Source organism: Ictalurus furcatus, chromosome 6, assembly GCF_023375685.1.
Source record: "Ictalurus furcatus strain D&B chromosome 6, Billie_1.0, whole genome shotgun sequence".
Lineage (NCBI taxonomy): Eukaryota > Metazoa > Chordata > Actinopteri > Siluriformes > Ictaluridae > Ictalurus > Ictalurus furcatus.
The window spans coordinates 16,929,410-16,940,046 of NC_071260.1; positions in this window are offsets into that span (position 1 = coordinate 16,929,410).

A 10,637-nucleotide genomic window follows, 5' to 3' on the forward strand; every position below is an offset into this window, starting at 1 on the left:
TAGAGTCGAGGGCAAAACAGAATCAAAACCAGAGAAACAAAAACAGAAACTGGTTTGGTTTAGACAGAGACAATGGTAAATGAGCCTATACTTCGCAAAGTCTGTATGGACGAACAGTTTCTTTACAGGGAACCCCGACTATGAAGACTTGTATGGCATATTAGATTAACGCTGACATCCGCTATATAAATCCATTATACAAAAACACTCTAGATGTCAGTTTTGTTTTTAAATAATAAAAATCCTTGCACTCGTAGGCCGCTATTGCTGTTTACATCACAATGAATTCTGGGTAGTGACTGGGTAGAGATCTTGATTCTCCAGCGACCCTACAGCAATATAAACATGTCTTCAGCCTTTTCAATTTGAACCCAAGCAGAACATAAGTGAGGAGGCTAATACAGAAGACATTACTCAAAATTTTATGATGAAACGTATTCTAATATCAATAATTTTAGAGATTATCAACCATCTCGATGTCATATACTTTAGCCTGTTAAAATTCAGTCTGCCCACCAGCACCATGTTATGAGCAAATCTATGCTATCTACACAGCTTCTGTGTGTACAAAGGTACTCATATCTTTGGAAAGCTAAGATTTGATTGATAAAACCATTTTGAGATACAGTTACAAGAGCAGCTACAATCAATGTCTTTGTCAGACCACCGATATACAAACAAACACTTACGAAACGGAGACAACTGACCTCATATGAAGCCTCATAGTAGTCCACTGATTCATAACATTCTGACAAAAACAATCTTCCTACACTGGCAAAGGTCCAAACAATCCAATTATGTAAAAATATTTAGTCCACCTTTCAAAAGAGATCAAAACCATGCATGTACTCCAAATGGTTCAAGAAGAGCTTTAATTTTACTTTGGGTATGCCTTGGCTAGGTAATTGGTAGCATTTCAAACAGCTTGAAAAGTTCTGAGTCTGGTTCCTCTCAAGGTTTCTTCCTCTTAACATCTTATGGAGTTTTTCCTTGCCACCGTCGCCACCAGCTTGCTCAATTGGGATAAATTCACACATTTAAAATCTGTATCCCGTGTTTATATATTTCTGTAAAGCTGCTTTGAGACAATGACCGTTGTAAAATGTGCTATACAAATAAAATTGAATTGAATTGAATTGAAAGGAGAGTCTCTTGAATTATAGAAAATCTCTTAGTGCTGCTAGATCAGTCTATGTCTCCACTCTAATAGAAGAAACAATCCTAGATTTCTATTCAATAAAGTAGCAAAGATAACTAGGAATAAATCTACTACAGAAACAGGCACACAATCATTATATAGTAGCAATGATTTCATGAATTTTTTCATTAGCAAAATTGAAAATTTTAGACATGAAATTCAGACTATTAATTTAAAATCAGGCAGTCTTATAACTAACCTTGTAGATTATAATATAGCAATATCAGATCAATGATTAGAATGTTTCACTTCTAACTAATTTCATTAATCTAGTCATCAATATCATCACCTTGCATACTTGATCCCTTACCTACATGTTTCTTTAAACAGATTATTCCAGAGGTAATTGAACCTCTTCTAAAAATAATCAATTCTTCCCTTAGCACTGGTTATGTACCTAAATCATTTAAACTAGCAGTTATTAAACCATTGATTAAAAAACCTGACCTCAACCCCTGCCAGTTGCCCAGCTATAGACCTATATCAAATCTGCCCTTTATCTCCAAGATATTAGAAATGGTTATAGCACAGCAGCTATGCTCGTACCTATATAGGAATAATATTCAAGAAATGTATCAGTCAGGATTTAGGCCTCATCATAGCACAGAGACAGCACTGGTTAAAATAGTAAATGACCTACTACTGGCCTCTGATCAGGGTTGTGTCTCCTTGCTTGTGTTACTTGACCTTAGTGCAGCTTTTGATACCACTGATCATACTATTCTCCTTGATAGACTAGAAAGTGTTGTTGGCATTAAGGGATCAGCCCTCTCCTGCCTCAGGTCTTACTTGACTAATTGCATAGATGTAAATGGAGACTTCTCCACGCATACCAACATAAAGTTTGGTGTTCCACAAGGTTCTGTTTTAGGCCCATTGCTTTTTACTTTATATACGCTACCTCTGGGTCAAATTATTTGTAAACATGGAATTAGCTTTCACTGTTATGCTGATGACACAAAGTTGTATGTTTCTGCGAAGCCAGAAGGCAGGCAGCAGCTTAATAAAGTTGAGGAATGTGTAAAGGACATTAGACACTGGATGCTTATTAACTTCCTCTTACTTAATTCGGACAAGACAGAAGTACTTCTATTAGGACCACGTGCAGCTAGAAGTAAGCTTTCTGATTACATAGTAACTCTAGATGGCCTTTCTGTTTCATCATGTGCAGCAGTAAGAAACCTTGGTGTGATTATTGACTCCAGTCTTTCATTTGATGCTCATGTAGATAATGTTACTAGGATAGCCTTCTTTCATCTCAGAAATATTGTTAAGATAAGAAATATAATGTCACTACACGATGCAGAAAAATGAGTTCATGCTTTCGTCACCTCTAAGTTGAATTACTGTAATGCCTTACTGTCTGGATGTTCCAGTAGGAGCATGAACAAGCTCCAGTTAGTCCAGAATGCAGCTGCTAGTGTCCTTACTAGAACCAGAAGATATGACCACATCACCCCTATCTTATCCACACTGCATTGGCTCCCAGTAAAATTTCGCATTGATTATAAAATACTACTATTGACCTGTAAAGCACTGAATGGTCTTGTTCCACAGTACCTGAGCGAACTTTTGGTCTTTTACAATCCGCCACGCCTACTTCGATCAAAGGTGCAGGCTATTTGTTGGTACCTCAAATAGTGAAGGCTACAGCAGGGGAAAGAGCTTTCTCTTACAAAGCCCCACAAGTCCAAGCTGAAAACATATTTGTTTACTCAAGCTTACCATGAATACACTTTTTTATGCAACGTACACAGTCCTGTCCATTATCGGATAATAAGCATACCTAACAATCTCTCCCTCTCTTTTCCTCCCTCTCCCTCTCTCCTTCTGTTGAGCTAAACATGATATTCCAGAGATGCCCGTGATCCTGACCCTTTCTGCTCTCCGGACCTGAATGATCCATCCCGATGCCTTACTTCTGGTTGGAGTTCTCATCAACTGGAGGCTACATTCTGCTACTGAGGATGGCCCCAAGCAGTGCAGCCTGGAGATTGCTGAGTTTGCTGAGGATGGTGTCACTTGAAGTACCATGGAAATGGTTTTGGACCTCAATTTCACATGAACAGTTGTGTTGTGGTGCTGGAACTACGGTTGCTGCTATGGCCTTAGGCCTGCAATTACCACATAAAATTTTGTACTCAAGTCTCCTTTAGTGAACAGTACATTGGTTCAACAAAACAGACTTCATATAAAAACTATAATGAACTTCCCTTTACTTTCACACTATCCATTGTTACCCAGATGAGGATGGGTTCCTTTTTGAGTCTGGTTCCTCTCAAGGTTTCTTCCTCATATCATCTTAGAGAGTTTTTCCTTGCCACTGTTGCCACCGGCTTGCTCATTAAGGATAAATTCACACATTTAAAATCTGTATCCTGTGTTTATGTTTCTGTAAAGCTTCTTTGAGACAATGTCCATTGTAAAAAGCGCTATACAAATAAAATTTAATTGAATTGAATGTGGGCCAATTTAGGCTCACACCCACATTACCCAGTACCAGTTGTGCCACATTTTTACCTAAAGTGACCTAATACTGTTCAACAAAATTTGGGCCATATTTACCATGTCAAATGTGGGTCACTTTAGGCTTTATTACACATTAGCCAGTGCTTACTGTGCCATATCTTTGCCAAAATTGGCCAAGATATGTTTTAAGATAACTGAGAAACATTTGCTGCAACATATGTGGGCCGCTTTTGGTTTACACCCAGATTAGCCTTTGTCGAATGTACCACATTTTTGCCAAAGGCGGCCCACAATTGTTTTGTGATATTTGGGCCATATTCACTATTTACCACATTTGCCACTTTAGGGTCACATCCAGATTACACATTGCCATGAGCACCGCATCTTTGCCTATAAAGGCCCACTTGTGATTTGGGATATTTGAGCCATATTTGCTATTTTACATGTGGGCCACTTCAGGCTCATATCCATTCTGCCTGGGCCAAAAGAAGGCCAACAGTGCCGCATCACTGCCTGAAGTGGCCCGCATCTGGAAGCTATCTGGGTACTGAACTAGGGAGCTGGTTTAGACATACCCCTTAGCTGGCTAGTAGCTAACAGTGTTCATTTCCTGTTTGTCAGTTATTTATGCATTTCAGACTCAGTTATATCAGGCAAATTAATCAAAAGCTTTTATTGTCATATTATTTCTGTAAACCCGAAGCGATGACAATAACAGCAAAATTCCCAACTGTTAATAAAAAGTCTAATGAAGATGTGAACACCTTTTACAAGCTTATTCAGAGCTGTGGTAATTCTGACATGATGTGAATCATTATTCTACATTATACTAATTGTGTTAGTCTCCTTAGGTTTACATTAACACTAAATTAACCTATGTTTCTACATAGTCATAATTATTTAAATTCTAACAGCAGTTTTTTAAACACTGGTGGTAAATCTATCCTGGTATGTTTTATGTACTGGCTTTAAGGAGTCTAATATGAGGAATCTTAGTCTCAATCCAGATTTAAGTAAAGCTGTTTTGTGACAGTGATTATTGTTAAAAATGCTAAACAAATTTGTTGTTAAACTATTACAATTTAATTTAAAGTTTTTTTATATAAAAATCAATTAATGTAGTATATCTCAGGCCAAGTCCAGAGAAACACATGTTTTTTTCTTCTCTTTTTGCTTTCGTGACTAATCTCAGCAGCTGCTTGGCAAATAGATGAATGAGCTCTGCCCAGATAATGTCTCTTTTCAGCGTATTGTGTGTCCCTTTTTCGTTCTACTTTCCTTATGTGGTTAATGTTTCCTGTTCTTGTTTCCTGTTGCCATGGTAGTTAATTAATCCCACCTGTTGCTTTATACCCCTGTATAATTTGTTTATATAAACCCTCTGTGTTTCAGTTTTATTTTTCCATGTCTTTTTTTTAAGCGACTGTGGTCCTTTTCTGTGTTAATTAGTTTTTCATGTTTTCTCTGGTGGATTTCTGATTATGGATTAGCTTGTGTTTTGATTCCCAATCATAGACATCTTTTACAATTCTCATATCCTCAATAAACCCATTTCAAGGACATCCTGCACAAAAACTCCTCCACTTGCATGGTACAGTTATATTAGGCAGATCATAAACATGCACAAAGCCTTGGCATGCATGTAAACTGCTTGTTTAATGGCAAAGGTGTCTTTAATGGTGTATTCTAGCTCTGTGTAGGAAGGAATTAGACAGAGCTTAAGAATCTATTTAAACTAGCAGCAAACAAAGCAGGGTTTGTCAAAGGGACAGACATCAGTCGAGTCATTAGTTCTGTGGGTTTGTGCTTAATGTGCCATGACTAAGTCTTGATGCAGTCACTTCACTGAGTATTATGACTGCATGGAGTTCCTGATGTTTAGGTTTGAGGCACTTCACTCACTCACTTCCGCTCACTCGTTTTTGAGCAACTCATCTCGTGAGGTGAGACCCCTCCAAAAATTAGCCACAAATCCCTCAACCTTGACTACATTCTCAAGTAGAAAACTTAATGGAACAGCTTTACCTCAAAGTTCTGAAGCAATTTACTTTCAAAAAATGTTAGATAAAAGTCTCCTTACAGAAAACCTGACCATATTAGCATTTTTACATCCATCTACAGTATCCATTTTCTGTACCGATTATCCTAGGCGGGGAGCCTGGGGCCTATCCCAGGGGACATGGGGCACGAGGCAGAGGATACCCTGGACAGGGTGACAACCCATTGCAGGGCACAATTATATATTTTCTTTGTTAAAAAACAATATTTTAAAATATTATACTTATTGTTAGATGTGAGCATCTGTCATGCAAGGTGGTATGAATTATTTGTTATAATAGAAACCATAATGTCTTAGAACAAATGCAATATACCTGTGTATTTCCATGCAGTAAATCAACACTCTTGCAGATTTGAAAATTCAGCAGCATTGTGGTATAAATATACTTAATAGACTGCATACATTTGAAAAGTTTAAAATATTTGTTTTAAAAGCACAGTGTTATCATTCTCCTTGGTAAGGAAATTTATCATAGACCTCCTTATCTCTTAACTCTCATATAGTGTAACAGCATTGTTCATGCAATTTTCTGTTATTTCTTGTATATTTTCTATTTGAACAATTTTAAATAATCGGTAGAAAATGTAATGAACGCAAAATGCCATAAATGTAATGTAATGTTGAGGGGGAGACAAGTCACACGTTTGAAACTTTTTTTACTGAAAGTGTGAATTTCTCCTTATTTATTTATTCATTTATTTGTTTTTTTTGTGTACAGTATATTTAAATGTGATAGTAGATATAGCTCCAGCTTAATTTAGCAAAATAGTTTACTGAGTGAATTAATGTGTGTATGGAAATGTAGTATTCTCTGAATGCTTCTAGATCCTATTTAGGATTTTTCCATTTTGCACTTGCTTGGGTTAAACCGAACTGAATCATACATGCTGCTGCACGATTTATCTTCCCTCTGTGCTCTCTGTTTCAATATCATTTACATAGATTTGGCAATGGCTAATTAAAAGTCTTCCCCTTCATCGAGCCCTAATCTGATTGGCTAAAAAGTAATGCATTGGCCATACTCATTTGTGTTCATTTGAGCTTCACTGAACTTTTGATGCTGCACAGTGAGCCAGATGAACTTTGGCAGAAATCAGAATTACAGGTAAAGTGTAGTTACATGGATGTCTTATTAAAATAGGTAACCAGCAAACATCACCATAGTCATTCACTAAAGTAATAATTGTTGACGGATAACACTGTGTTCTAAGGCTATAGTATTGCAGCAAGTCAGATCTCCCAAACAACAAGCAGACGTTGGTCATCTAGATCATCATGCAACTTGGCTACCATTTTCATTACTTTCATTTCACCATTAGCTTTACCTTTAGCTAGGATGCTAAAGCTAGTGAGATTAGAGTTTATCCAAAAATAGTTTTATTCCTTTATTACCATCCTGTCACTTGCCTTGCAGACAGATATAGTCTACTCGTTTAACAGGATAAACATTTCAGAATACAATGATTATTGGTGTGCAGTATGTGGATGTTTTAAAAAGTCAGTTTAAACTAATTCATTATCCTGTATCTTAAAAAAAAAAAAATCCTTTACATTTAAATGTGAAAGTAAAAGTCTGTCTGTTTGCTTGAGAGAGTGAAAAAACAAAGCAGAGGAGGTTGAATGAGAGAGAACATAATGGAAAGGACACAAATACAGAGAAAGCCCAAGCAAGCCCTAGGTGAAAGAGAGTAAAGGGAAAATAACAAACTCAGAGGGAACATGTAAGTAGTCTGATAAATACCATTTTGTGTCCTTTTCATAGCATATGAAGAGTCAGAGTTTACCAGTTGAGGGAAACTAATCTTGTGGTCTGTTTTGGGGAACAGTAATCAAGATTAATCATTTCAAACCCCTTATATTTTTAACTTACAATACCAGCTAACATTGTATATTCCAACAAACATTTTCACACAAACAGGCACACACTCACAGAGCACAACCTCACACACACTCACATACCACGGACAGTTTGGAAATGCAAATAAGCCTGCAACGCATGTTTTTGGACTGGGGGAGGAAACCAGAGTGCCCAGAGGAAACCCCCAAAGCACAGGGCACAGAACATGCAAACTCCACGCATACAGAGTGGAGGCGGTAATCAAACCCCCACCCTGGAGGTGCGAGCCAAATGTGCTAAACACTAAGCCACCATGCCCCCCAAGGTCGATGCATTATTTTAGTTAATTTAAGAAAAATTTCATGGCAGGTTAGTAAGATACTGCAACCAGCAAATCATCACATCTGAGCATCTAGTGTCGGTCTTAACCTGGACTCGGCCATGTGTGGTGTTGGTCTTGCCCCTCTGTCATACTCGGTCTTTACTCAGACTCCATTGGTTATGGTCTTGGTCTTGACTCTGTCTCGGCTAATGTGCATTGGAAAAGAAAGCATCCAGATAAAAAGACACCAAGCAAGAAATATGACAAGCCCTGAGCACTGGTGTGGCTTCTTAAAGCTTTTTAAAACTTAATGCAGGGGTACTTAACTTGAGTAGTAATATTTCCAAAATATACTTAAGTACCAAAATATTTCTTTTTTTTTTTTTGTTACTGTAAAAATACTGTACTATTATTTAATTGCCTTTCTTTATATTCAGTTCATTCATTATTAATTGCAAGACAAGACAAAGGATAAAACAACATAGCCAGCAATTGCTTACATGACTGTCATTTTCAAAACCAAGAACGATGTATTTATTACCCATACTACTGGCTGAATGCTATTTATCCTAAATCCATTTCTGCTCCATTTTTTTATAATGGGGACTTAGAAATCTCACCAAAAATGTTAATGTGAAACTAGGCTCAACTGCATTTGATAGATGGATATTAATATTTAAACCCAATAAAGCTGATTATTTAATAGTTCCAAATACTTAGCCATCTGTCAAACATAATTGTCAGAGGACATTGCACCCAGTAAGTACCTTTCAGCATTGATGGTGCCTTTCCAAATGTGCAAGCTGCCTATTCCATAGGCACTAATGCACCCCAATACCATCAGAGATGCAGGCCTTTGAACTGAGTGCTGATAAAAAGCAGGATGGTCCCTCTCCGCTTTAGTCCTCTTTAGTTTAGAGAACGCGGCACCCATGGTTTCCAGAAAGAATTTAAAATTACGATTCATCTGACCATAGAACAGTTTTCCACTTTGCCTCAGTCCATTTTAAATGAGCAGCGTTTCTGGATCATGTTCACATATGGCTTCCTCATTGCATGATAGAGCTTTAACCAGCATTTGTGGATGGCATGGTGAACTATGTTCACAGACAGTGAGTTCTGGAGGTGTTTCTGAGCCCATGCAGTGATTTCCTTTACAGAATCATGCCTGTTTTTAATGCAGTGCCACCTGAGGGCCCGAAGATCATGGGCATGCAATATTGATTTTCGCCCTTGAGATTTCTGCAGATTCTCTGAATCGTTTGATGATATTATGTACTGTAGATGATGAGATATTCATAGTCTTCCCAATTTTACGTTGAGGAACATTATTCTGAAATAGTTCCACAAATTGTAGACACAGTTTTTCACAGATTGGTGAACCTCTGCCCATCTTCTGAAAGATTCTGCCTCTCTAAGATATTCTTAGAGATTAGATTATACCCAATCATGTTACTGACCTGTTGCCAGTTAACCTCCAACTGTTTCTTTCTGTAGTAGCACTTACTTTTCTAGCCTTTTGTTGCCCCTGTCCCAATTCCTTTGAGACGTGTTGCGGCCATCAAATTCAAAATTACCTTATTTTTTTTTCTTAAAATGGTATATTTCCTCCGTTTAAACATTTGATATGTTTTCTATGTTCTTTGTGTTGTGAATAGCATATGGGTTTATGAGATTTGCAAATCCTTGCATTCTGTTTTTATTTACATTTTACACAGAGCCCCAACTTTTTTGGAATTGGGGTTGTAGAAATGGTTCACAAAATCTCAAGCAACCACTGTAAGTGAGTTAAACATTATTCTTTTTTTCTAAATGTCTACTTATCAGAATTAATAAGTAGCTTAATTAGATGTCTTTATTGGAGCTGTCTAATATGATCGCACTGAGAAAATATCATGTGACATTCACAGTTTACAAATGGTTTAAATATGTTTACATCTGCCTAAAATAAATCTTTGCTAGCTGTAATTAGCTATACAAGCATTAACTGATATCTGTAACTGTTTACAGTGTAGCTGCATTTATAACTGTTTACCGTCATTAAGGAAATGCAGATTGCGTAAACAGTTAATTGCAATGATCACACCTGTGTAGGCGGTGATTAAAATTGTTAACTTTCAAATGAAAGTACGGAAGCACTGCTTAGAGAATAGAATGATGGAAAGGATGCATTAGGATGACAGTGGGATAGGTTGTAGCATCCCCTAAGTGCACTGAAATAATTGAAAGTGTAGCCAATTAATTAAGTGAAGCAGTAAAATAGCAAAATTTACAAACTTGTTCACAATGTGCTAATGAGTGAAGGATTGAAGTTGTTGACAGCAGCTGTGTTGAAAGCTGTGAATGGAAATGCTGTAGTTTATTTTTAAACTTTTCACATGACCCGATTGCCAAATCTGTGAAACCATTTTGTTTTCATCCATACTAATGTATAACGTCATGCATTATACAGTGTAGATGGTGAGATTAATTTCCTCAAATGATTACTTGGGCATGTATTTGATTAAACAGCAGTAGTTAGATCTTGTGCTTTATTTTAAAAGGAAGATCATAAAATGTAAAATAAATAAATAAATAAATAAATAAAAAGTCACCAAATATACACATGCTGGCAGAGAATTCTCAGAAGTTTTATGCTAGACTTAAACTCCATGCTCAATGAGCAAATCCGCCTTAAAGCCTGTAGGTTGAAGTAGCTCAGCTGTAATCTGCACAGCGACCGAATCTTGCTATGAAGTCAACCACCATTCAG